Source organism: Pristiophorus japonicus, chromosome 18, assembly GCF_044704955.1.
Source record: "Pristiophorus japonicus isolate sPriJap1 chromosome 18, sPriJap1.hap1, whole genome shotgun sequence".
In the NCBI taxonomy this organism is placed as follows: domain Eukaryota; kingdom Metazoa; phylum Chordata; class Chondrichthyes; family Pristiophoridae; genus Pristiophorus; species Pristiophorus japonicus.
In genome coordinates, this window is record NC_091994.1 from 35,751,092 (window position 1) to 35,778,909 (window position 27,818).

At 43.4% G+C, this 27,818-nt stretch overlaps 1 protein-coding gene across 2 annotated transcripts in view; it reads right to left on the minus strand.

Moving 5' to 3' along the window:
* The window catches only part of marchf2 (membrane-associated ring finger (C3HC4) 2), a 45,409-nt gene that overhangs the window by 15,474 nt on the left and 2,117 nt on the right, over positions 1–27,818 (minus strand). Inside the window, exon 1 of one of the 2 annotated variants that reach the window (XM_070859864.1) lies at positions 26,345–26,443. The exons of the other annotated variant lie outside the window; for it this stretch is intronic. The gene's annotated coding sequence lies outside the window, so the exon portion shown is untranslated. Of the gene's footprint in view, positions 1–26,344; positions 26,444–27,818 lie in introns of those variants that run through there. 2 annotated transcript variants of the gene reach the window in all.

The following is a 27,818-nucleotide window of genomic DNA, read 5'->3' on the forward strand; positions in this document are numbered from 1 at the left end:
CAACTTCGGGAAAAATTCTGGGAAATTCCTGCACAACTCAATGAGTCAATCAAGTTCCAAGAGATCAGTTCATCAAATACATTACTAGATTAAGGCTTTGAACAGAATGAGCTATGTCCTAGCATCCTTGGAACATGGATTGTGCACAATCGAAATAGACCAATTTTGTCATTGCCAAAAATCAGACTTCCTACCCCATTTCCTTTATTCCCTATAATAATGCTGTCTACCAAAATGTATTCATCACTATCTTGAAAGTTATAACACTTGCCTCCCTAAATAAGGCTTTTCCACATACTTATCATCCTCTGCATAAAGTTATATCTTAACTGTATATTTACGTTTTCTTGTCTAACCTTGAAACCTCATCCTCTTGTCCTAGAGTTTGTGTTAATATTGAACATCACTTTAGGATCCAGATGATCTATTTCTTTCAGGATCTTAAATACCATAGTACCTGTGCAATGCTTTGGAATAAAGGCAGATGTGGACCTGGCATCAGCAGAAAAGGACTTTCTGCAATCTCCCAAAATTGATCAGCTTAGAGTGAGTGATGTTGCATACTTTTCACCCCCATTTCACACCTAGTTGCTAAAATTTGTAGTTTCCCTCCTTTTCAAGTTTTCCATGTGTTAGTTATCTTGCAGTCTAAAAACTACTCAAGGAAAGATGGGTGAAGAAGGGCAGAGAGAGAAAAAGAGTGGACGAGTGGTTTGAGATGTGCCAAGAATCACTGCCTTGTATTGAATAAAAACAGAAAACGCTGAAAATCTCAGGTCAGGCAGCATCTGTGGAGGGGAAGCAGAGTTAACATTTCGGGTCGATGGCCCTTCGTCAAAACTGGAGTGTGTTCAGAAAGAACAGATTCTTAACAAGCACTGAAAAGGGGAGGGGAAGAAAGAACAAAGGGGAAGGTCTGTGATAGGGTGGAAGACAGGAGAGATTAGAGACAAAAGGGATGATGGCCCAAATTCAAATAGTAATGCCAGGAGTTAGAAAAACATTAGTCAAGATAGGGTGTGAATGGCGGGATAATGACTAACTGCCATTAGAGATGAGGAGAAAAAAAAAGAAACAGGATTTGAGGGGGGGGGGGGGGGGTAGAAAAAGAAAGGGAGCCAAGGATTGTCAGCGGTTACGCTCTGAAATTTTTTTAACTATTTTGAGTCCAGAAGGCTGTAAAGTGTCTAAATGAAAGATGTGATCCTGTTCCTCGAGCTTGTGTTGAGCTTCGTTGGAACAGTGTGGGAGACAGAGGACAGAGAGATCAGAGTGGAAGTGGAGTGAAGAATTAAAGTGACAGGAGACCTGAAGCTCAGGGTCACATTTGCGGACTGAATGGAGATGCTCCAGAAAGCGGTCACGCAATCTACGCTTGGTCTCCCTAATGTAGAGGAGACCACATCGTGAGCAGCGAACAGTATACTAAATTGAAAGAAGTACAAGTAAATCGCTGTTTCACCTGGAAGGAGTATTTCGGGCCCTGGATAGTGGGAAGGAAGGAGGTAAAAGGGTAGGTGTTGCATCTCCTGCACTTGCACGGAAAGGTGTCATGGGAAGGGGAGGGGGTGGCTGGGGATGACTGCGGAATGGAACAGAGTGTCGCGGAGGGAGTGGTTCCTTCAGAATGCTGAGAGAGGAGGGGAGGGGAAGATGTGATTGGTGGTGGAATCACGCTGGAGGTGGCGGAAAATGATCCGTTGATCGTGGAGGCTGGTGGGGTGAACCCTGTCATGGTTCGAAGAGGGAGGGGAAGGGGCGAGAGCAGAGGTGCGGGAAATAGAACAGACATGGTCGAGGGCCACGTTAACCACGGCAGAGGGGAATCCTCTGTTGAGGAAAAAGGAAGACATGTCAGAGGCACTAGTGTGAAAGGTGGCATCGTCAGAGCAGATGTGACAGAGACGGAAAAACTGGGAGAATGGAATGGAGTCCTTACAGGAGGTGGAGTGGGAGGAAGTGTAGTCCAGACTGTGGGAGTCAGTGGGCTTATAGTGGATATTGGTCGAAAGCCTATCTCCAGAGATGAAGACGGAGAAGTCGAGGAAGGGAAGGGAAGGGAAGAGTCGAAGATGGACCATGTGAAGGTGAGGGAAGGGTGGAAATTGGATGCAAAGTGAATGAAATTTTCAAGTTCAGGGTGAGTGCAGGAAACGGCACAGATACGGTCATCAATGCACTGGAAAAAGAGGCGAGGGAGGGGACCCGAGTAGGACTGGAACAAAGAATGTTCCACATATCCTACGATTATTTGAAGCTGCCCATCTGGAGACTGGGGAACAGGATTCTGTTTGATGCTTGTTCCAGGGTACAATTGTAGTTTCTAGCCACAAGAAGGTGGATTCTAGCTAAATTTAGAACTGCCAAAGAATCTCACTGTTACTAAGGCTTTTTCAGTTCTTTGCAGCATGTACATATGATGCATTACAGGCCCTTTGGTGTAACCAGAGGAACAGACTCTGTTCTCGGGAGGAATACATGCAGCAGGTTATGGCTTTATCTGTTAAGAATAGGGAAACACACTTACATTTCTGCTATTGATTTTCATGAGGCTTTCAACATCGTGCCTCAAATGGCCCTCATGACAAAACTGGAAGCTACAAGAGTACATGGTTGAATCGTTGATTACTCCAATAGCTGTGTAAAAACAGTGAGGCAAGGTTGCCCACCATCACCCAGTTGTAACTGGTTAAATTACACCAGCATCCTTACACATACCTGGGGGTCCCCAAGCCCCCTCTATGCTTAGGAAAGTAGGGTTTTTTTCCCCAATGGAAGATAGTGTGCACTCTGTATCAGGCACATAGAAATTCATGTGCCTTTCTCAGTAACTTGGTTTGGAGCTGCTTCAGCACAATGATGGATTCCTGCATGCAGGTGCAAAAGACACCCAGGTGACAAAAAGCACAAATCTTGCATTCTGCTCAGATACATAATTCCTAATTTTCCATATTCAACATCTGATTTTTAACAATCTTTCCAAAGCAGTTCAGTTCACAGCAGCCATCAGGTAACCGAAAACATCCATGCTGAATTGATTTCCCCCAAATACATATTTTAACAGTAATCTTTAAAAAGCTGAGGGATTCCTTTTCCAGCTACATATCTAATGTTGTAAGGAAATGGTGAACATTGACATTCCAACAAGGGATTTTTAAAAAAATACAGATTTGGAAGCAGAATTCAGTTGGAGTCTAAAACAAAGGCGGACAGAAAAAACAGAATTTATTTGTTACACTATGGAAACGCCCCAGTTGGAATCTGTGGAGGAAATTGTTCACCCACTCGCACATCTGGAGAAGGTTGCAAGAGCAAGTTTAATAAATCCATATAAGGAATGTTTTTCTTAAATTCAACTCTTAAATTGCAATGGGGTCAGATATAGGCCTTTTTGCTTCCACAGAACTATATTAAAAAAAAAACAAAGTTAACTACCACGATATCAGAGAAGATCTATAATACTAAAAAAATAAGCTGCATTTTACACTACATCTGTAGTGTTTGGGCAAAGCTAAGAAGTTATCTATACTTACCACCACTACCCATCCAAACCACTGTGGTGGCAGTATGGCCCTCATCACCAAGTTACACCACAGCCTCTCCTTGTTTTTCAAGCACCTTATCCTGTTCCACTACACTCATCTCTCTTAGTTATCCTAGTTATCTATGAAATCCCACCCTGAATTTCTCCCAGAACGATCATCCCGTCTATCTTCCTTCAGCCTCTGCACCAAGCGACTCCTCATACTCAGTGATGAGATGTTAAACGGAGGTCCTGTCTGCTCTCTCAAGTGGACGTAAAAGATCCTAGGGCACTATTTCGAAGAGCAGGGGCGTTATCCCCTATGTCTTGACCAATATTTATCCCTCAATCAACATAAACATAAAAAAACAGATTATCTGGTCATCAGATTGCTGTTTGTGGGAGCTTGCTTGTGCGCAAATTGGCTGCCACAGTTCCTACAGTACAACAATGATTACACTTCAAAAGTACTTCATTGGCTGCAAAGCGCTTTGAGACATCCAGTGGTCATGAAAAGCGCTTTATAAATCCAAGTCTTTCTTTCATCTCTGTTCCACTTTCCCCCTCTCCTCTGAATTCACTGCCTTCCTAAACCTTTGTCCATAAAAACTCTCCCACTCATATTCATGGCCACCCCCTCGACCTTGCCACATTTTGTGACCTCGATCACAAAACAGACCCATCTCGGATCTTTCTTGTATCCCTCACCACCCACATCTTCATAACTTACATTGCTCTGTATCCGCCTCTGGAAAAAATCCTCCCACTAGTTGGTTACAACCATACTCTAAAATCCCAGCCCTCCATTTACCACAATACATCTGGAATTGGTTACTTCTCAACCACTTCCTAATGTCTCTTGCCCCCCCCCAGCAAAACCTTCATTGTCTTCCATCCCAGTTACTCCCCTCAGCTAGTCAAAAGAGCACAAATGTGAGCATGCCTAGCACACAACTGGTTCAGTCATCAATCACCAGATCCGGCTCGACCACATCAAGCTTTAGCGAGCCTCATTCTCTTCTGCCAAAACCACCCAATACTCCAGGCTTCTCTTCTCTACTACCAACAGCTTCCTTAAAACCCACCTCTCGCCCTCTACCCACACGTCCAACACTGTTATAAGAGCGGATGGATTTCTTTGTCATCTGCTCAGCTGTTTCTGCTGCTTCCCCATGCCCAACAAGCCAAACCTCACCCTAATTTCTCTTATTCTAGACCTGTATCAGTGTATCCCGCTAGTTTCTCTCCCATCTCTTTCCACTGCCCTCTAAGCTCATCTGATCCACTAGACCTTCCTTCTGCTTCCTCAATCCATTCCCACTGAACTCCTGACCATGCAGCTTTTCCTCCTGGTCTCTGTTAGCTATTATAGTCAAAGCTCCCTTTCCTCAGATACTGACCATCTCCCTTTCAAAACCAATGATCCTCCTCCTCAAAACACCACTCGAGCCTACAGTCCTCACTAACTACATCCCATCTGCAACCTCGTTTTCCTCTCCAAGGTCACTGAATTGTTGTCATCTCCCAAATTTGTGCCCACTCTGTTTGAATCTCTCCAGGTAGGTTTTTGATCTTCCCACAGAATCAAACAGCCTTAACCAAAGTCACAAACTGTTACTGTTGTGCATTTTCTCTCTTCATTGTCCTTGACCTCTCTACAGTCTTCGATACAATCAATCGCATCATCCTCCTCAAACACCTCTCCTCTATTGTCCAGCTCGGTGGTGGTCTGCATTTGCGCGAGTCTACTCATCCAAGTGATCATAGCCAAATTAGACCAATGATCTCCCATTATCCACCCTACATAAACTTCAGTTCATTCAAAACTCTGCTGCCTGTATCTGAGCTTGCACCAACCTTTGCTCATCATCACCTTCATCCCACTGACTTACATCGTCCCGGTTCCCCAGTGGCGTAAACTTAAAATTCTTGCCTTGTGTTTAAATCCCTTCATTCCCCACCCCTGGATGGAACCTTCTCCAGCCCCCAACAACCCCCTTGATCTCTCCCTTCCTCGGACTCTGGCCTTGGTGCACCCCTTCCTTCACCCAATCACTGGTGGCAGTGCTTTCAGATACCTAGGTCCCATGCTGTGGAAACCTCTCCTCCTTTATGACGAAAAATAAACCATTGTTTCTGATCTAATCACAATTCAATAAATTACTGTTTTTCAGTGACTTCAAACCATCTGAAAATGTCTTTAAATAGGTCCCTACAAAATACACCAGCAAACTGGACCTCACCTGGAACCTAATTTTCTCTGTTGCACCTCTGCTGATATTCCCCGCAATATTGACCTGATTGCAGACACATTTATCCAGAGCTCGGCTAGGAGGGGAAAAGAGGCCTCTTACCCTCTCTAGATCTTTTCATTCAGAATTGCCGGCGTGACATCGGCCATCTCAATTTCTCTGCTCCGCTCACTTACTATAACCTACCTCCCTCTGAACTTGCAACACTCCGTTCTCTCAGGTCCAACATTAACATTGTTATTAAACCTGCTGACAAGAGTGGCGCTGTTGTTCTTTGGCGAACCAACCTCTACCTAGCAGAGGCTGAACGCCAACTCTCTAATGCCTTTTCCTACCTCCGCCTGAACCATGATCCCACCACCAAACATCAAGCCATTGTTCCCAAGACGGTCACTGACCTCATCTCCTCTGGAGATCTTCCCTCCACGGCCTCCAACCTCAGTCCCCCAACCCCGTACAGCACACTTCTACCTCCTTCCCAAGATCCACAAACAGGACTGCCCTGGTAGACCCGTCATTTCAGCCTGTTCATGCCTCATGGAACAGATTTCTTCTGATTTCAACTCTTATTTTTTCTACCCATGTCCCGTTTCCGTGACTCTTCCGAAGGAAGGATATAATTGCCATAGAGTGAGTGCCATGAAGGTTCACCAGACTGATTCCTGGGATGGGGGCAGGGGGGAATTGTCCTATGAGGAGAGATTGAGTAAACTAGGCCTATATTCTCTAGAGTTTAAGACTGAGAGGTGATCTCATTGAAACATACAAAATTCTTACAGGATTTGAACAGGGTAGCTGCAGGAAGGATGTTTCCCCTGGCTGGGAAGTCGAGAACCAGTCGAGACTGTCACAGTCTCAACAGAGATGAGGAGAAATGTCTTCACTCATGGGATGGCAAATCTTTAGAATTCTCTACTCCAGAGGACTGTGGTGGCTCAGTAGTTAAGTATACTCAAGACAGAGATCGATAGATTTTTGGCTATTAAGGGAATCAAAGGGATATGGGGATAGTGCAGGAAAGTGGAGTTGAGGTAAAAGATCAGATCAGCCATGATCTTATTGAAAGGCAGAGCAGGCTTGAGGGGGCGAATGGCCTGCCCCTGTTCCCATTTCTTATGTTCTTATGCCTGACCTGCTGAGTATTTCCAGCATTTATGTTTTTATTAGGGGAAAAATACTCCTGTATTTAAACTCTGATCACTAACTATGACCCTTGCTAAAAAATGCATGTGTATCAATCGCTACTTGAATAGTCAATATTCACCGTCTAAGCTCACATATTGGGCAAGATACTGGAGGGTCATCAGTGCCATCGCAGATGGGCATTTAAGACCATTGTGGCTATTATTACAACTTGTAATTTATGATTAACTGGGGGTCAAGAATGAGTAGAATTTTGGGGGGATTTTGCATCGATTCCTTGCTGCCTCAACAGTGAACGTTGACAGATTATTTATTCATGGGGGTGTCACAAGCCACACCTGATAATATCCATCTTCGTCTCTAAAAAGAAAATGCACACTTACAACAGGGGACACTAATCGGAAATCAAGAGCAGGAACCGAGGCCAAGTTCTTGAGAATGGAGGAGAACTGTGGCATCCTTACCACTGTGCTGGCTGAAATGAGCTGATTCATCAAAGACCAGGAATTGAACCCAATCCGTTTGGCGCATCAATGCAGCTCAGAAAATGTTTTTTTCAATTAAAAAGAAACAAGGACATTTTGGCATTCAATCAAGTATTTACTCACATGTAACTTGTATAATCACAAACAGAAAACCAAGCACAAAGTAAAAGTAACCTTTTCCTGGAATTTTAATAATTCAATTGAAGGATACTTTGAATTTCCATTTAAAAAAAAAGACTAGAAATGCCTGATGTAAATTCCTTAGATTCTGAAATACTGTACGTGGCTGCTCACCGTGCAGTGTTTAATATACTATGTATGTTTTTTTTTAATAAAATAGACCACGTTTTTTTTTTGTACAACTTACAGAAATGTCAGAAGATGCAACACACTCCCCAAACATTTAGCATTTAACTGGAAGTTAATCACACCTCCCAGAAAGAAAATTAAAAACTGGAACAGCAAAGAAAAAAATGCAAATTCCACAAATGATATTGATCATTTAAGAATGGTGCCAGAAGTTAAATACTGCAACCCAAAATCTTCAGTTGGCAAATTTGTTCAACTTCCCTCATGGTGTATATGGGGCCTTCTGATCCCTCAGTTAGAGTCAGATTACATACAAAATTAATATGGGAGATTAACACTTTATGCAGAATAAATCAAGTAGTGTCAACTGCACAACTCAAAAGCCCACAGGTATAGCAGAGTTATAGTAATTTACAATTGAGTTGCTCACAGTAAAGAATTGTTGCACTAAAAAGTATCACAAGCACTTTGCCCAGCAGTATTGTCTAATAGAAATCGCTCACTGGCTACAGGCGTGGCTACGCTGACACATATTCACACGCACTAATTTTAGCAGAAAACACCCTACACACAATGCAGGTAAATATACTTCATGTGCATATTAACTTAAACATCTCCACCATTCATGGCAAAACTTCGCAATCTTTCACTTTCACCAAAGATTGGAGCATTCCCGCTTGAATCAGAAGGTGCAAGGTTTGAACCCCACTCCAGACAGCCCCAGTGAGTGACCAGAGCTCTGGCTCTGAATTTTGAGTTAACACCCAGCTGGATAGTCACATACAGTATGTGTGGGTCCTCTCCTCTCCTCTGTTGTGGGAGCCCATAAAACTCTCCCGTTGTATAGGACTAACCCACCCTATCGGTTTATGGTTAGTCACGGAAGTAGCGTTCACATCACGACCGGTCAGACCGATAATCAGCCTGCAAATCCTTCCACTACAACACACTATTCCCCAAAGGAAGAGCGTGAAGATATGAAAATAACAAACCAGATTAGTTCTGACAAAAGGTCATCGTGAAAGATCTACAGGGGCTGGATTCTTAAGTCGTTTGTGGCCGGGTTTTGACCCTCCATGGCGAAAAATGGGGCGGTGAGCACTTTTGCATCCGGGCGCGATCCTCCAGGTCAGTTTTTGCGGCAGCGCTTAGAAGCACCTCCGGGGAGAACTGCACCGGGTGTGCAATGGCATTGAGACACCGGCGAAGTTTTGACAAATATCCAACCCTTACGCCGCGAAACGTGCCCCGCGATGACCGCCAGAGAAAACAGTGGTCAGCCCTGCTGGGAGTGGGGAGTTGGATAAACTGCAAAAAAGGAAAATTCCAGTTTTTATTCTTTTATATTTTTGTAGCGGTTTATGTGGTAAGGTGTTGGCAATGTTTTTTGAATTTTTGTGAATTTTTTTCCCCCCTTCCAAGGCCCCTCTCAGAGCGATCCCGGCCCTGCACTAAAGTTGGCGAGGTTAGCGTTTTTGCGCCGTGAAATTCGTTCAACACCTCTCTTTGCAAAGGGCCAAAAAACGGAGAAGCCGAAAATCCAGTCCCTGCAGCGTTAACTCGGTTTCTCTCTGCACAGATGCTGCCTGACCTGCTGAGTATTGCCAGCATTTTCTGTTTATATATCAGATTGCCAGCATCCGCAGTATTTTGCTTTTGTTAACAAGTTTAGTATTCTGGCATGAATTTATCAAATACATAACACCTTGGTGCATTTTCTAGGTTTTTGTCCAGCAGTTGTGAGCAGTACTTTGACTTGTGATTAGTGAGAATGTTGACTCGCACAACGAGACACACCCTGCTCCCCACCCAGAACGTGGTTAGATGCTGTTTTGCTCTCCACCCAGAACATGGTTAGATGCTGTTGCCCTTTTCCAGGAAGTGCCCTGTTGGAGCTTCTCCTTATTGGTTGGGTTTGGTTTCTTCTGCTGGCCTGGAGCGATAATTCTGATTGGTGGAGCTGACCAGAATGACAGCTCCTCTCTCCGTACCATGTTGCTGACTTCGTGTTTTTAATATGAATATTCAATATGAATATTGACATCACATGCCCAGTGTCTACTACTCAATGTTATTTCAATGCAATTAGCTGCGCCTGGATTCCAAATTACCCACGTGACTCGTGGCTAATGTATTGAACAATGCCATGCTCCACCTCACAGTTGACAAGCTCCCTGCTGGAGTGGAGCTAAACTACAGAACCAGTGGGAAGCTGTTCAACCTTCGCCATCTCCAGGCCAGGTCCAAGACCACTCCAACCTCTGTCGTCAAGCTACAGTACGCGGACGACGTCTGAGTCTGTGCACACACAGAGGCTGAACTCCAGGATATAGTCGACGTATTTACCGAGGCATATGAAAGCATGGGCCTTACGCTAAACATTAGTAAGACAAAGGTCCTACACCAGCCTGTCCTCGCCGCACAGCACTGCCCCCCAAACATCAAGATCCACGGCATGGCCCTGGACAACGTGGACCATTTCCCCTATCTCGGGAGCCACCCATCAACAAGAGCAGGCATTGATGATGAGATCCAACACCGCCTCCAGCGCGCCAGTGCAGCCTTCGGCAGCCTGAGGAAAGGAGTGTTTGAAGATCAGTCCCTCAAAACTGTCACCAAGCTCATGGTCTACAGGGTCATAGTAATACCCGCCCTCCTGTATGGCTCAGAGAAGTGGACCATGTACAGTAGACACCTCAAGTCGCTGGAGAAATACCACCAGCGATGTCTCCACAAGATCCTACAAATCTCCTGGGAAGACAGACGCACAAACATTAGCGCCCTTGTCCAGGCCAACATCCCCCGCATTGAAGCACTGACCACACTTGATCAGCTCCGCTGGGCAGGCCACATAGTTCGCATGCCAGACACGAGAATCCCAAAGCAAGCACCACTCAGAACTCATCCACGGCAAATTATCAAAGCCTCCCTGATAAAGTGTGACATCCCCACCGACACCTGGGAGTCCTTGGTCATAGACCGCCCCAAGTGGAGAAAGTGCATTCGGGAGGGCGCTGAGCTCCTCGAGTATCGTCGCCGAGAGCATGCAGAAATCAAGCGCAGGCAGCGGAAGGAGCGTGCGGCAAACCAGGCTCCCTGCCCACCCTTTCCCTCAACGACTATCTGTCCCACCTGTGGCAGAGACTGTGGTTCTCGTATTGGACTGTACAACCACCTAAGAACTCATGCTAAGAGTGGAAGCAAGTCTTCCTCGATCCAGAGGGATACCTATGAAATGAAATGATTGAACAATACTGAACTAGCATATGCTTATTTCAACAGCTTGAGAAAGTGACAAGCTCTTTGCATTCATATGCTTAAATCATATCCTCTGGATGTTTCAACAATATCACAACCAAAGAAGTGCAGTCACTGTTGTCACATAGGAAAACTTAGTAGTCAAACAGCAAGGTCCACCACCAACATGCATTTACATAGCTCCTTTAAACTTAGAAAATATCCCAAGACACAAATAAAATAGATAAAAAGGAACCATGGTGGGAGAGTTAGATGGCCAGCAGCTTTGATTGAAAACATTGTTTTTTTTTAGAAAGTTTTAAAAAGGTGGATACAGAATTGGTGAAGGGGAAGGATTTGGGAGAAGAGTTCCGTAGAGTAGAACAGAGACATCTGAAGGATCTGCCACTAATGGTGGGGCAAAGGGGGGGGGGGACAGGCCGCACAAGAAGGTGCAAAGGAACACAAGAATGGAGGAATTTTCAATGATAGGGAGGGTTCAGGACCCAGAGGGATTTGAAGAAGAAGATGGGGATTTTAAATTCAATGCGCTAGGAGAACAGTCAGCCAATGTAGGTCAATGAGGATTGGGTGGTGCAGTAATTGTTGTCAAACAGTATAAAACAGTGGAGTTTATGGAGGCTAAAGCGGACATCGGAGAAATTGAGTCTAGAAGTGTCAAAAGTGTGGATAAGGGTATCAACAGGATAGGTTTGGGGTAGAGAAGGCAATGGTGTAGAAGTGGAAGAGGCCCTGATGATGGATAATGGATAAGATGTAGAGACTGAAGATCAGCTTTCGGTCGGAAAGGAGAGATGTTTTCTATGATCTAGTTCAGCTCAAGCAAGTGGCCATCCAGTGGGATGGACTTCGTAGCAAGGAAGCTGGCTTTACGGCAGAGATCAAAATGATAGCTTCAGTCTTCCTGGTGTTCAGTTGAAGGAAATCTTGGTCTCATCAATGATTGGATATCAAGCAGTCAGTTTGACAGCAGAGATGGTTTTGGGGTCGATAGAAGCGGGAGGGGTAGAGGTTGGTATCATCAACATATGCATGGAAGCTGACCCGGTTCATACAAACGGTCATGGAGAAACAATGTGTAGTTGAGAAAGGGAATACACAGGAGCTAGACAACAAAGGAGATGCAATAAAGGAGGGTGCTGCGATCAACTGCAGCAAATGCTGTGGAGCAGTTGAGGAGGGCAAGGAGGGAAAATGCATCACAGCCACAGAGGATGTTATTCATAACTGTTCACTGTGGTGTGAATTGGGCAATGGCCGGACTGAAGGGATTCCAATGAGGAGTTTTGGGAGGGTTGGTCATGGAGCAAGGTGGCGAAGATAGAGGGGGAAAAGGAAATTAGAGATCGGACAATAGTTAGAGAGAACAGATAAATCAGATGTATTTTTGAGAGGGAAGGGGGATGACGGTAGTTTTGAAAAGAGATGGTAGCGGAGAGAAAGCAGCCATTAACAATGTTGGCTAGTATGGGGGCTAACGGGTAGATGGCCAGTTAACCTCTTTAGTGGTGACATTTTAAGGGAAAAATGTTGGCCAGGATGCTAGGAATATTATTTGCTCTTCTTCACATAATGCCATGGGATCTTTGACATCCACCAGAAAAAAAACTAAAGAATCAAATTAAATCTCATCCAAATGCTGGTACCCCTGAGAATGCAGCACCCCCTAGAACTGCACTGAAATGTCAGCCTAGATTGTCTGTGGTGGTATAAGCCACTACTGTAAATTCAAAATGCCTGTGGTACATTAATGTGTTGAAATTTTAGGATTTTCTCAGAAATTATTGTATGGATTAGTGAAACTTCTAATCATGTCCATTGCTGTACAGTTTACAACAAAAACAAAGTTAAAATAATTGTGTAGTATCATGTCACTTTTCCAATAAACATGGTGAGTTTAATAATTTCATGACAGTTTTTAGTTGTTTCAAATTCAGAAATTGACCATAGGTGGACTCTAGTTAGCACCAATTTTTCCAAAAAGTCAAAGATGTCAACAGTGCAGGTATATTCCTCAAGCTAATGTGGAGTGTAGCACAGTGCAAGCAAAGTTTCACAGAGCTCATGTACATCCTGGCAAGCACCATCTGATGCAGTTATTGTCTGAGTGTGTCCAGGAGCTCATTTCAGTGTGCCAACGCCAAGTATGTAAATAATTAAATTTAGGCTTTGGTAAGTAGCAAAGAAATCCATATTCTACACCTGTAAAATTCTGCGTATGGATGGTTGGGGGGCGACGATGAAGGAGAGACAGAGGAACTTATAGACAATGTGTCCCATTAATATGTTGATAGTGATTTTAAAAATAGAACATTAAATTGCAAATTGCATGAATCAAAACAGGCAAGGTATGAATATCTTCATATTTGCAAGACCGCTATTGAAGCAACAAGCGTCGGTTAGTTGAGGTACATCAGTTTAAGCCAGGTGTAGCAATTTAATTTCTTTGTTACTTACCAAAGCCTAAATGTAATTATTTACATACATGGCACATTGTGAAATGAGCCATTAGCCTCTTTCAGAAAATAACAATTTGCATTTATATAGCACCTTTAACCTAGTAAACTGTTCAAGGCATTTCACAGGAGCGTTATCAAACAAAACTCGACACCGAGCCACATAAGGAAGTATTAGGGCAGATGACCAAAGCTTGGACAAAGAGGTATGTTTTAAGGAGAGTCCTGGAAAGGAGAGAGGGGTAGAGGTGGAGAGGTTTAGAGAGGGAATTCCAGAGCTTAGGGGTTACAAAGATCAGGAGGGGTGAGGCCGTAGAGAAAACTAGGATGATAATTTTACAATTGAGGCATTGCCAGACAGAGAGCCAATGTAAGTTAGTGAGCACAGGGGCATGGGATTTCATGCGAGTTAGTATACAGGCAGCAGAGTTTTGGATGAGCCCAAATTTATGTAGGGTGGAAGATGGGAGATTGGCCAGGAGAGCATTGGAATAGGTCAAGTCTAGAGGTAACAAAGGCATGGATGAGCATTTCAACAGCAGTTAAGCTGAGGCGGGGCAAAGACAGGAGATGTTACGGAGGTGGAAGTGAGTGGTCTTGCTGTTGGAGTAGATATGTGGTTGGAAGCTCATCTCGGGTTCAAATGGTTGAGAACAGCCTCAGACAATTGCCAGGGAGAGGAATGGAGTTGGTAATTAGGGAACGGAGTTTGTGGGGGGATCGAAGACAATGGTTTTGGTTTTCCCAATATTTAGTTTGGAGGAAATTTCTACTCATCCAGGATTGGATGTCAGACAAGCAGTTTGACAAATTAGAGACAAATAACTGCATCAGATGGTGCCTGCCAGATCGCACATGAGCTGTGAAACTTTGCTTGCACTGTGCTACACTCCACAACAATCTCAGGATTATACCTGCACTTTGGCATCTTTGACTTTTTGGAATGATATAGCTGTAATAATGGATCATCTGTGTATATTGAATAGGAGAAGGAATTAAATGATAGTCAACCCAAGCTGCCTATATACCTCCTCGGAACGGATTCCAGAACAATATTGGAAAGAATGAGGAGGAAGGGTGATATTTTGTGTACAGACTACCCATTACCACAGTTTTAATTCCCCTGGCAGGTTCTTCACGGAGCAAAAGGCCTTCTGGGTTATGTAGTCAGTACTGCTTTGCAGTTGATTTATTCTGTGTATATTATCAAACTGTATTAATGACATTCATGTGGCAAAAGTTAGTAATACATTGACTGCTACATCAGAAAAGACAAGCAAATTAGTGCTAACCACACATTATCTGCTGCAATTTTAAGCCATCCCCCACTCCCTCTCTGACTATATTGGCTCAACAGCAATAGAATACTTCAATAGTTTTCATATAGCTGAAGATTTTTCCTCAGTGGGTTTATCATTTTCTTTTTTGGGAACATGATGTCCGTCCTCTTCCTTTTGTGAAGTCACCTATGACGCACACTGCTAGCAGAAAGAGATGGCTGGAAGTCGAGGTCTGTGCCAATGTCTTGCTTCAGCCATTAGAAGATACACAAGAAAGATGGTTGCCCCCTTCAATTTTCTTTCATAGCAGAAGAGATCTTTCCACTGTGCAAGTATCAGATTAGCTCTTTTTTAAAATCATTCAGAGATGTGGGCGTCGCTGGCAAGGCCAGCATTTATTGCCCAGCCCTAATTGCCCTTGAACCACTACAGTCAGTGTGGTGAAGGCATTCCCACAGTCCTGTTAGGGAGGGAGTTTCAGGATTTTGACAAAGCGATGATGAACGAATGGCGGTATATTTACAAGTCAGGATGGTGTGCAACTTGGAAGGGAACTTGCACATGATGGTGCTTGCTGCCCTCGTCCTGGTCAATGGTCGCGGGTTTGGGAGGTGCTGCCGAAGAAGCTGTGCCGAGTTGCTGCTGTGCATCTTACAGATGGTACACTCTGCAGCCATGGTGGAGGGAGTGAATGTTGAAGGTGGTGGATGGGGTGTCAATCAAGCGGACTGCTTTGTTCTGGATGGTGTCGAGCTCAAGTGTTGTTGGAGCGGCCCCAACCACTTCTGGGAGCAGTGAGCTGGTGCAGGAGGGCGACGGCAGCGAAGAGGGCGGCTGGATTGGACGTCATCAAGGTTCAGGTTAGTGATTGGAACGTGGGTAGGTAGAGGTTGGGGCGCAGGAGCAATGAGTGATCGTGAAGCGACGCGATTGGGGCCCAGGAGAGGAGTGAGCCCAGGGGCAGCACGGGCCAGTCCACACTGCGATTGTGTGCACACTAGGTCCGTGCAGCAGAGCTGGTCTCCAGTAGTCTTGGTTAATCCTTGCCACTGGACCAAGACCTAGCGCTGTCAAGCACATGTGGGGCTGGTGTGTAACAGCCACCACATGTTAAAAAAAAAAATCCATGCACAGGCATCATCCTTCAGGATGTAGTTCTGGACCTGGAATATTAGGTGCTTCACTGAAACACCTGTGAACGCATCCCTTTTTGCATGAAAGCAAGTCATCCTCAATACGAGGGACCGCCTCTAAATGATGATGATGATGTTGCAGCTGCACTCATCCAGACAAGTGGAGAGCATTTCATCACACTTCTGACTTGTGCCTTGTAGATGGTGGAAAGGCGTGTCAGGAGGGGAGAAACTTGCCGCAGAATACCCAGCCTCTGAGCCGTTCTTGTTACCACAGTGTTTATGCGGCTGGGGTCCAGTTAAGTTCCTGGTCAATGGTGACCCCCAGGATATTGATGGTGGGGAATTTGGCGATGGTAATGCCATTGAATATCAAGGGGAGGTAGTTAGACTCTCGTTTGTTGGAGATAGTCATTGGCTGGCACTTGTGTGGCATGAATGCTACTTGCCATTTATCAGCCCAAGCCTGAAAGTCATCCAGGTCTTGCTGCACACGGTCATGAACGGCTTCATTTTAGAGGGGTTGCGAATGGAATGGAACACTGTGCAATCATCAGCGAACATCCTCACTTCTGATCTTATGATGGAGAGAAGGTCATTATTGAAGCAGCTGAAGATGGTTGTGCCTAGGACACTGCCTTGAGGAACTCCTGTAGCGATGTCCTGGGACTGGAATGATTGTTGTAGCTGTTGGTCAATCTTCCTTTGTGCTAGGTATAACTCCAACCAGTGGAGAGTTTTCCCCTTGATTCGCATTGACTTCAATTTTACTCGGGCTCCTTGTTACCACACTCCGTCAAATGATGCCTTGATGTCAAGAGCAATCACTCTCACCTCACCTCTGGAATTCAGCTCTTTTGTCCATGTTTGGACCAAGACTTTTGTCCATGTTTGGAGCCGAGTGGTCCTGGCAGAACCGAAACTGAGCATCAGTGAGCGGGTTATTGGTAAGTGCCACTTGATAGCACTGTCAACGATACCTTCGATCACTTTGCTGATGAGGAGGTAATTGGCCGGATTGGATTTGTCCTGCTTTTTGTGGACAGGACATAACTGGGCAGTTTTCCACATTGTCGGGTAGATGCCATTGTTGTAGCTATACTGGAACAGCTTGGCTAGAGGCGCGGCTAGTTCTGGAGCACAAACCTTCAGCACGACAGCCAGGATGTTGTCAGGGCCCATAGCTTTTGCTCTATCCAGTGAGCTCAGCTGCTTCTTGATATCACGTGGAGTGAATCGAATTGGCTGAAGCTTCTGTGATGGTGGGGACCTTAGGAGGAAGCAGATATGGAGCATTCACTCAGCACTCTGGTTGAAGATGGTTGCAAACATTTCAGTCTTGTCTTTTGCACATGCGTGCAGGGCTCCGCTGAGAATCTGTATCAATGTAGCTACCAACTTTATATGTATTATCTGTACCAATTTCAAATGTATTAACTCTTTCTAAAATGGCTGCTCATGGTTATTGCTGACTCTTCAGATTTCACTATAGGGGAGAACAATGAGAGACTTGCTTTTGTAAAACAACCTTGAGGAACCGTCTGATCATGGGAATGTAACAACAGCTAAACTGTGGGAATACCCAAAGAAGCAGAACTGTGCCTTCCTTGCCTGCAAAACAAAGATAAGCTGGAGATGACTTAATCTTCACTCATGATTAGGGAATTGCTTGCTTTACTGTGTATATGACTGGTTTAGCTTATGCCACGCTAGTTGATGTGATAGGACAATGAAAAGAGGTTGTACCGATCAAGAACTGTATAACTGTAAAGGTTTGTAATGATTTTTTGCTTGCCCTGGTGGATTTGACAGACTCATGGAGTCGGTGCCCCTTTATCAGAGCAAGACACTTCATCGATGAATAAAGTTAGTCTGAACTATACTTTAAAAAGTGTTCGAGTCAGTGTATTCGCTGAAACAGATTGAGGGAAAAGAATCCATATCAACATTTGATGTCAGAAGTGGGATCTCAACGGACGACCGCCGGGAACTTGCGTACTAAGAGCCGGACTAGCCTCGGACGAGACAGGAGGAAAATGGCCACTGGAGTGAGTACTCTTTAAATACCACCTCGGTTTCCTCCAGTCCAAAAGTCTGAAGAAAGTTTTGCCGCTCGCTAGTTCTCAGGTAGCGTCTGAACGAGATCCAGGTCAATCTGGCGAATACCTTTTAAACTTAGGAAATAAGTGTCCAAGTCAGGTATGACGTCGACCTTGTATTTCACTTGGCCCGTCTAGGCGCCGATTGGACTTAAACAGACTAACCGGGATACGATTACCGCGGGGCGATGAGAGAGGGATTGTGTAAATTTGACTTGTACTTATGCCAGGTACAGTGTCGACCTTGTATATCACTTGGCCCGCCTAGGCTCTAGATAAGATAAACTACCTTTTTACCGCGGGGAGACGCGAGAATGGGCAATCACTTAGACAGTACTACGGATGCGGGCAGCCCACTACAGAAGTTATGCGAAGAATTCCCCGAGAAGGCTGAGCAATTTAGACAGTTATCTGGAGCCTTGAACAAATTATTAGGAGATGATCAATGGCCCCTAGGGGGCACTAAGAATGTAGAGGTGGCAAAAAGGGCACAAGAACTAATTTGGAAAAAGGGACGAGGAAAAAGGGATAAAAGTTTAATTGCCACATGGAGACAATATTGTCAAAAACTAAAAGATGAATCACTTCTGTCAAGTTGGCAGGAAAACGCCACTAAGTTAGGACTCTCATTAATGGAAGGAGAACATGTTAAACCCTTAGATGTATTAAAGAAAGAGTGCGCGCACGAAAAACGTACCAAGAGCTCCACTTGGACCTCTGCAAAGGGTATTGATAGACTACGTAGTCAAATGGTTGGCCTTGCATTGACCGAGGCTGATGATGAAATTGAAGAATGGCCACTGACTCGGCGCCCAACGGCGCCTCCTGCACCTGGACCCCTTGGTACAGATGATGGTGCCTAGAATGATGAGTCAGACTAAAAACCCTGCAACGGATAAGTCGGCCTCGGAAAAACCAATGCCAACCATCCAAAATGTCATTAAAGCACAGGAGGACGCTCCTGAAAAAGATAAACTTGTTGTGGAAAGATTATGCATGTACTTATGACAATGTTTCTAAACTCTGGACCACTCCCACAGAACAGACTTGCATGTCTGACGAGTTGGCCCTATGGGTTATTGAATGTATGCACTTTGCTACTCATTGTGGAGCAAGGACAACAAGTGACACGCTTTTGGCCACTTGGTGGCACCTAGACTCCAGGCACTGGCCCAGAACATCAGTAGTCGCTGCCTTGCTTGCCAACAGCATAATCCGGGGAAAGGAGTCCCCTGTGATTGGGGTAAGACGCCCCTACCAGAAGGTCCCTTTGAGACCTTGCAGTTGGACTACATTGAGTTGCAAAGAGTTCAGTGTTACAAATGTGTGTTAGTAATAGTAGATGTGTTTAGCAAATGAATCGAGGCTTACCCTACCCTGGACAATAAGGCTCAAACTGTTGTAAAAGTGTTAATGAGGGAAATCATTCCTAGATATGGTATCCCAGCTCGACTGAGTTCCGATAATGGCCTTCACTTTATTGGCCAAGTTAACAAGGAATTCTGTTTCCAGATGCGCATTAACCAGCAGCTGCATTGTGCCTACCGACCCCAAGCTGCAGGACTAGTTGGGCGTGCTAATCAAACTCTTAAAACCAAGCTTGCAAAACTGGTAGCATCTACCGGACTCAATTGGCTCAAACGCCTTCCCATAGCCCTATTCCAGATCCGAACTACCCCCGCCGGTAACGCTAGACTGACCCCCGCGGAGGTCATTTATGATAGGCCCCTTAGGACCCCATGGAATCAGAATGTCCCCTCCACTGTCCAATTTCACCATATGACTGAGGAAATGACTACCTATGTTCTTGCCTTGACTCAGGCTCTACAAATAGCCCACAACCAGGTCCGAGATGCTCACCTCGACTTCCCAGTCTTACTTGAATCGTCTCTCGTGGCACCAGGAAAGTATGTCCTGATTAAGAAATGGATTCGGAAGGGATTGGAGCCTCGATGGGAGGGGCCTTTCAGGTGTTGCTTACCACCCCCACCTCTGCCAAGGTTAAGGGGAGGAGCGCCTGGGTTCACCTGCACCACTGTAAACTTATCACCCTATAATGAACCCATTTTACTGGTTTTCCTAACCCTTATTTCTATTCCAGACTTCCTCTTCTCCATAGCCGAGTAAGGACCTTCTTAGAAGCTTCCCAATTGGCAAAGTGAATCCCGAGGAAGCCAGTTTGGATCCCCGCCCGGCATGATAGACGAGCATTTGTACCGGCATGAGACTAAAGAGGAAAACGAGGAAATCGGATTCTTCAACTCGGTGAAGGGTTTTTTTTCAAAAGGAGGAAAAGACCCAGTTTTGTCATCCAACTTACGGCTACTATTAATGTGTAATATTGTTTGAGCGTAACAAACATGCCTAAGATAGCGTATATAATTGCGTTACTTTATGTTGTCACGGTCGTAAAGCTAAAGGGGTTAGAAGATAACTTGTCTTTCAAGACCCATATTCGGTTGCACGGCAATCGAACCGTGTGCTACCCACTAGCCCAATCAGTGGAAGCCCTGTTCTTGGCCACCCCTGGGTGGACCCCCGCCTTTTATATAAGGCAGATACCTCAGACGCGCCCTGTGAGGGACAAACGGGTGAATATAAAAAGGGGTATACAGGGAAGATGTGTGGAATTAATAGACTCCACGAATCCTGAGTGCAGGGGATCCCAGGGAAAGAACGGAGCGGTATGCTCAGCCAATGCAAGCTACCCGCTTTGCTTCTCAGGGCAAGGGTGGGGGTATATATATGCCCTGGTCCCCGGGAACGCCACCTGTGTGCAGATGCAGTGTGCCCGTCAGCACTGTCGAGTGCATGGAGGCCAGTTTACCTGTACCTGTAACAAGCAAAGATGCCTGAACGTGACCGGGGGAAGGCAAGTTATCTGCGGTCAGTGTAACGGAAATCATGTCAGCTCAGAAACATGGGCATACCCATTTGATGCTTACCAATTGGTAGGCTTGGGCACAAATTCAAGGGAACCGAGCAATTGATGGTATAAGCAGTTCACTAGTGTTAGCAACACCGACGTAAAGTGTTATAGAGCTATGGAAGGATTCGTGTTCCTCCTCAACAGCACCTTCAAGACAGCAACACCGACCCTCCCGGTCCTCTTCGCAGTAGGAACTATAGGACCACTCACTGTCCCATGCTCCAAAAGATTTCATACCCGGAAAGGGATAGTAACACGGGCCATCAGCAAGGAGTTCTGTGCCGATTGGGAGGATCCTATCACGCTGGGATCATCACTCGGCTACAGGTTCCTCAGGGCCCTATCTGTAGGGGGATCAGCGGGGGTAATTAGTGCCAAAAATAGGAACTATCTTATTTGTGGGTTGACCATGCTGGGAAACAGCACTTCTAAGGGATTGAATGCTATCAACCGGGAATTGTCTGAGCTGCGGCTATATACCAAACAGACCTGTTATGCAGTAGATTATCAGCTGGCCCAACAAGGAGGGGTCTGCACGATAATAGGAGACAAATGTATCATCCATGTCACGGACGAGTCCTACAATATCACCCAAACTATTGATGCTATGCGGAAACAACTCGATGAATTTCGACAAGGCCCAAAGAAGGGGAATAGCTGGCTTGACTGGCTATTAGGGGGATCCTGGGGGTCTTATTTAACGCATGGAGTAGTTATTCTCGTTATAATAATAATTACCTATTGCTTGATCATCAGTTGTTTTAATGTCTGTTGTAAAGTCATGATGGCAAAGTTGGAAAACTCTCTCACGGCCATGGGCCCCCGGATTATGGTCCAACAAACTACTCGAGGACAACAAAGAGGATCAGGAGCGGGAATGCGAACGTCTAAACGCAATACTCCTGGATTAGCCACAAGAGTTATCATGAAATGATAAAAGGGGGGAATGAGAATTATGTATCAATGTAGCTACCAACTTTATATGTATTATCCGTACTAATTTCAAATGTATTAACTCTTTCTAAAATGGCCGCTCATGGTTATTGCTGACTCTTCAGATTTCATTATAGGGAAGAACAATGAGAGACTTGCTTTTGTAAAACAACCGTCTGATCATGGGAATGTAGCAACAGATGTAGGAGCTAAACTGTGGGAATACCCAGAGAAGCAGAATTGTGCCTTCCTTGTCTGCAAAACAAAGATAAGCTGGAGATGACTTAATCTTCACTCCTGATTAGGGAATTGCTTGCTTTACTGTGTATATGACTGGTTTAGCTTGTATCTATGCCATGATAGTTGATGTGATAGGACAATGAAAAGGGGTTGTACCAATCAAGAACTGTATAACTGTAAAGGTTTGTAATGATTTTTTGCTTGCTCTGGTGGATTTGACAGACTCATGGAGTCGGTACCCCTTTATCAGAGCAAGACATTTCATCGATGAATAAAGTTAGTCTGAACTATACTTTAAAAAGTATTCGAGTCAGTGTATTCGCTGAAACAGATTGAGGGAAAAGAATCCGTATCAACATCGCCATCATTGAGGATGGGGATATTCATGGTGTCTCCTCCTCCTGTTAGTGGTTTAATTGTCCACCACCATTCACGACTGCATGTAGCAGGACTGCAGAGCTTTGATCTGATCCGTTGATTTATGGGAACGCTCAGCTCTGTTTATAACACTATCACCCGGGACAAAGCTGTGGGTTCAAAGCTCACTCCAGGAATTGAGTACACAATCAAGACAGACACTCTGTGCAGTACTTAGGCAGCTTATTTAAAATACATATTTTTTTAATAAAAGAGGTGTTCCCAGTGCATATTTCTCCCTCAACCACCCCCACCACTAACAAATGAATTTGTCTTTCATCTCACTGCTGGTTGTGTGAACTTGCTATGCGCAAATTGGCTGCCTACAGGAGTAACTGCACAATATAATGCATGCAATGTGATGCGTTTTAGGACAAGTCTGAGAGGAGTGATACAGGCACTATATAAATGCAAGTTCTCCTTTCTTTTCCAAAATCCTAAGTGTGATTCAAATCTACCCTTGTATTGGAGCTCTAATGCTGTGCTCTAATTTATCTGTTCACTTCATCAGAAAAACCCACATCCGAATGGTTTACTTTCCATCTGTTTAGAAGCAGTGGCATCATTCCCACTGTCTACACAATGATAGGAAAAAGTTAGTATTAGTGTTGTTACTACTACCACAACACAGGAAATTATTGCATCAGAACAGCCCACATCACAAATTCTGGGAGACAGACAGAATTCTACTTGTACAACATCCAGTACGTATTTTCCTATGCACTCAGTCATAAATTTAAAAAAAACATAACCAGAACATTAGAATGGTTTTCAAAGAGAAGACTGAAACCCTGGGATAGTTAACAGTTGAAAAGAAAGAGGTCGATGCTTGAAAAATACATTCATATATGTGTATATTATGCATAAATTCCATAATAAACCTAGTCCTGATGAAGAGTCTATGCCTGAAATCTTAACCTATCTTTCCAGAAGCTGACTGACTAGCTATACATTTCCAACACTGTATTTTTATTCTACAGCATTGTCAGCTATCTTGATGTCCAGTTTATCTTTTTTTAGTTTCACTTTATAACATCACTTATTTTGGGTGCAGGGGAATGCTGATTTTACCAACATGTCTAAAATCAATGATGCTTTGAAATCAAACTGTCAGGAGATATGCTCAGTGCATAATACCGTGGTGAGATATAATTCTTTCCCTTTCCCCTCTCCCAGGTGGGATCGACTAGAGAACTTACATTTTATACCTCTCCTCACATACAAGTTACTTTACAGGACAGAAGAAAGAAACGGACACCAAGCACAAGGGAGAAAAGGTTATGGGTCTGTGTATTCAAAGCATAGACTGAAAAGAAAAGAGGCTTTTGAAAGCAGAGAGAGAGAGAGAGAGGTGGCTAAATGGAGGGATTTGAGAGGGAATTCCAGCGTGCAGGACATAGTCACTGATGGTGGAGCAGGTACAAGGTGTTGAAGAAATGGAAGTGCATGGCTGAAATAGGTCACTGAGATAGGATGGGGCAAAGAATAACCTGGTGTCAAAGGAATGGAACTGCACATAGATTTGTACGGCAAGTGGATGTTGTTGAGGTAGGGTAGGGCAAAGCCATGATGGGTTATTTAGGTTAGGATGAAGATCTTGAAATCAATTCACTGATAGTGAAGCAAGGACAGGGATGAGAGTATAGGACTTTGTGCAAGTGAAGTAGTTTCCCATGGCATCAGCATAATTGTATGCTGTGAAGGCCAGAAAGCAGAGCATTTGAGGTGACAATTCTCAAGAGGATAAGGGTATGGGTAAGGTTTTTGGAAGGAGTAGCCATCTGAAAAATTCATGCATATTGCATGGTTCGGTTAACAAGACCAGTGCCTAGTGGAATTCAAACGGTTATCAACATGAAGTGAATTACAATTAAGTCCTATTGCTGGAGCAGCTACAGTTTAAAGAAATCCAGTAATATTTCTTCAAATTATTTCACATACCAATACTCTTTGAAACACTCCAAAACAGATGGTTGATTGTGAAGCTATCATTGTTTAAAGTTCATCATTTGTGACACATTTTAACTAGCCAGGTTTAGTTTCATTAAACTTCCTACTAAAATGATCTAGCTATGACTACACATTGAGTAGATTTAGACCATGCACATCTGCAGCATTTTTGAGAAACTAGACATATAGGATAGGTGAAGAGTTGCCTCCCCCACAGTAGCAAATTACATTTTTCTCCATCTGTTGTGGGAACAGTAATGTCCTGAAATATTTAGACAGGTGGAAAGGAAATACATTCCTTGCAAAAGCACAAGGAGACAAAGCTAAAGGTTCTCCTAGCACGAAAAATTGCAAACCAGTAAAATTAATTATGATTAAAAAGTGGGGGTGAAAGAAACTAATGATGTGAAATTACTGCCAGTGATTAATGAACACCTTATATGTTTGTATAACATTCTCGTTAGTTTATTTTAAATGGATTAACATCCCCATTAAAATAGCAGAGGAATCTTTACGAATGTAGCGTTTGTCTTCTGATAGACACAAATTTTTAACTTTACATGAGCTTCTTCATACTCTTTTAAAGCAACAACATGCAGAAAGTAATTTCCTACATACAAATGCAAATGAATTGGAAAATATATTGACTTCACCCCAATAAAAAAATTCCCCACATCTAATACTAACTTCCCTGTTAACACTATTATGTAAAAAGAGACCAAAATGTTATAAGATGAGTACCACTGCTGAACAATGGAGCTTTTCTTCCCCTTATTTCTTACTTTTTTTTAAAAATGAGACGCCCACCCCACAAGTAGGTTAGATTTTCCAGTCAACTGCCTTTTTTTCCTTCTACTTTCCACTTTTTCAACAACTGAGAAATAGGTGAAGGGTCAAGGTACCTTGTACCAAGGTTGAAAAATAGAAAAGATGAAGTAGTAACTAGATTTAAAAATCAGTAGATTGCAGGTAGAAAGAATGATTGAGGGTGATAAGGAGTTTTTTTTTAAGATCCTGGAGAACAGAGTGAGTTAGATGATTATGTGGTGAGTCAATAAAGTGAGGATTCAGGGAGGAGGAAGATGATGTAGGATGGCATGATTAGAGTTGAGAAATCATACACTATTTTTCATCTAAAATGAATAGCAATGCAGATATCCTGTTTTAGGGTCTCTTTGTCTCACTATAAGCCAGGTGTTGTGTGAAAGCAGCTTGGGTTCACTTGCCCTCCAATTCTGCTCAACAGCAATTTTTAAATATAGCTTAGTCTCCAGAAAAATACTAAAAGTCTTATATTATTGCCAACATTAAATTCCTACATCTAAGGGGCTACCCATCACAGGCAATTAATCTCTTCCTCCTCCCCTCCCTTCCCCCCATAATAGATCACAAAGTGGTTAATTAATTTTTCACCTCCTAAAAGCTTAATGGGGAACAAAAGATTGCACGTACTAACAGTTTGCACTCAGCACTAACCACGCTCCCTGTGCAGGATTCTTTGTTGAAAATGATGATCTTTTATTAATGCCAGAAATCAACTAGTTATTCTGTGAGGGTTCCGGGTAGGGTTGAGATGGGGAGAGAGAAATAGGAGCCCGAATTGCCCATTTGGTTTCCAGAATACAGGAAATCTACAGAAACACTAATTTTGTTACATTAGTATTTTTAAAAGTTACAATCAGTTTTTTTTACATCAACACCTGAAGTAAAAACAAAGTTCTGCAATACACAGCAAATCCATTGGCACATGAAGTCAACATTTGGATTTATTTGGGTTCTGAATAGGTGACTAATGCTTCCTGTAAAATATTAGTACATAAAATTTACTCCCCATTAAGTTTTTAAGGTGAGTTAGCAAAAAAAACACTGATCTTATGGAAAGAAAACTTGGTTGTGATGGATGGCCTCTTAGATGAAGGCAATAATATGGTACTTACATGTCATACTTTCAGATGCTGATCAGTATTGCTGTGCATTTCTTGCACTTTGCTCTACACACACACACACACACACAGATGTGTCATTTTTACGGTCAACTTTAGAAGGGAAGGAAAAAAATTATGAAAGGTTAGAACCAGCTCAGTTGAAGGTAAAATTCTTATCTATAGTAATAAAGAAAATATTAGGATTTGTATGCTTCTTTGGTCATTGAAGTATCATTGCCTTTACGCAACTTACTTCATATAAAAGGTTTAATGAATTCTGATAATGTTTAATTAAAAATTCAATTTTATTATGATTACTATTTCTACAGTTGCGACTCAGGCACTTTATTACATTATGTAGATTAGAACCACAATATTATATAGTGAACTGAAGCAGGAAACGTGCCATTTCCTTCCATCCGCAGCCAACACAAAATTTGGCAACACAACTTATTTGCATAGTGTTAAGCCAAGGATTGCAGCTAGTTCCATGATTCACGTCAGAAAATAGCTCCTGAAGCCAAAATGGTTGCGTGAATTTAACTGTTATCCAGCCGAAAGTCCATTTTAATATACAGTAGTCCATTGGTAGCAGGTTACAAAGTTAATACTTTTATCATACAACAGACATATCTGGGAAAAGGCTAACACTATTTCATATGGAGTATTAAAGAATAAGACTCTTGGTTAATTAGTTCATTTAAAAGACATACAAATTATGAATAAAAAAGCATGTGTGAGGAGACAAAGAGAAAGAGATTGAGATTTATGAGTTACAATTCCTCCTCGCTCATGCAATGTACATTTGTTATCTGCTGTTCCTATTGTGTATTCTCTAGATAATATGCTCTAGTCATTAAACAAATTCCATACTTCGCACAGAAGTTTTACATCTGGAAACTGGGCCAGTATCCTACACGTGAACAAATTTGTCTATTGTATTTTTCCATAAAATAGCAGTTACTTGGCAACCAAAAGTGTTCCTGAGAGCCAGAGTTATTCCCACATACTATTCATCAATCTTACAGATGTGTTTGTACCTACAAGTTATTCACATAAAAAGTATATTAAACACTATTTTAGTTCTTAAACTTAACAAAAATCAGAACAGGGCTCAGATTACACACACACTGTTAATTTTGAATGGCATAATTATGAAGTTTACCACTCCAAAAAGGTACTCATTTTATTGTAGAATCATACAGCACAGAACGAGGCCATTTGGCCCATCACACCTGTGCTGGCTCTTTTAAAGAGCTATCCAATTAGTCCCACTCTCCGCTCTTTCCCCATAGCCTTGAATTTTTTCTTTTCAACTGCATGTCCAATTCCATTTTGAAAGCTACTATTCAATCTACTTCCACCACCTTTTCATGCAATGCATTCCAGATCATTACTCGCTGCATAAAATAATTCTCCTCATCTCCCCTCTAATTCTTTTGCCAATTATCGCAAATGTGTCCCCTCTGGTTACCGATCCACCTTC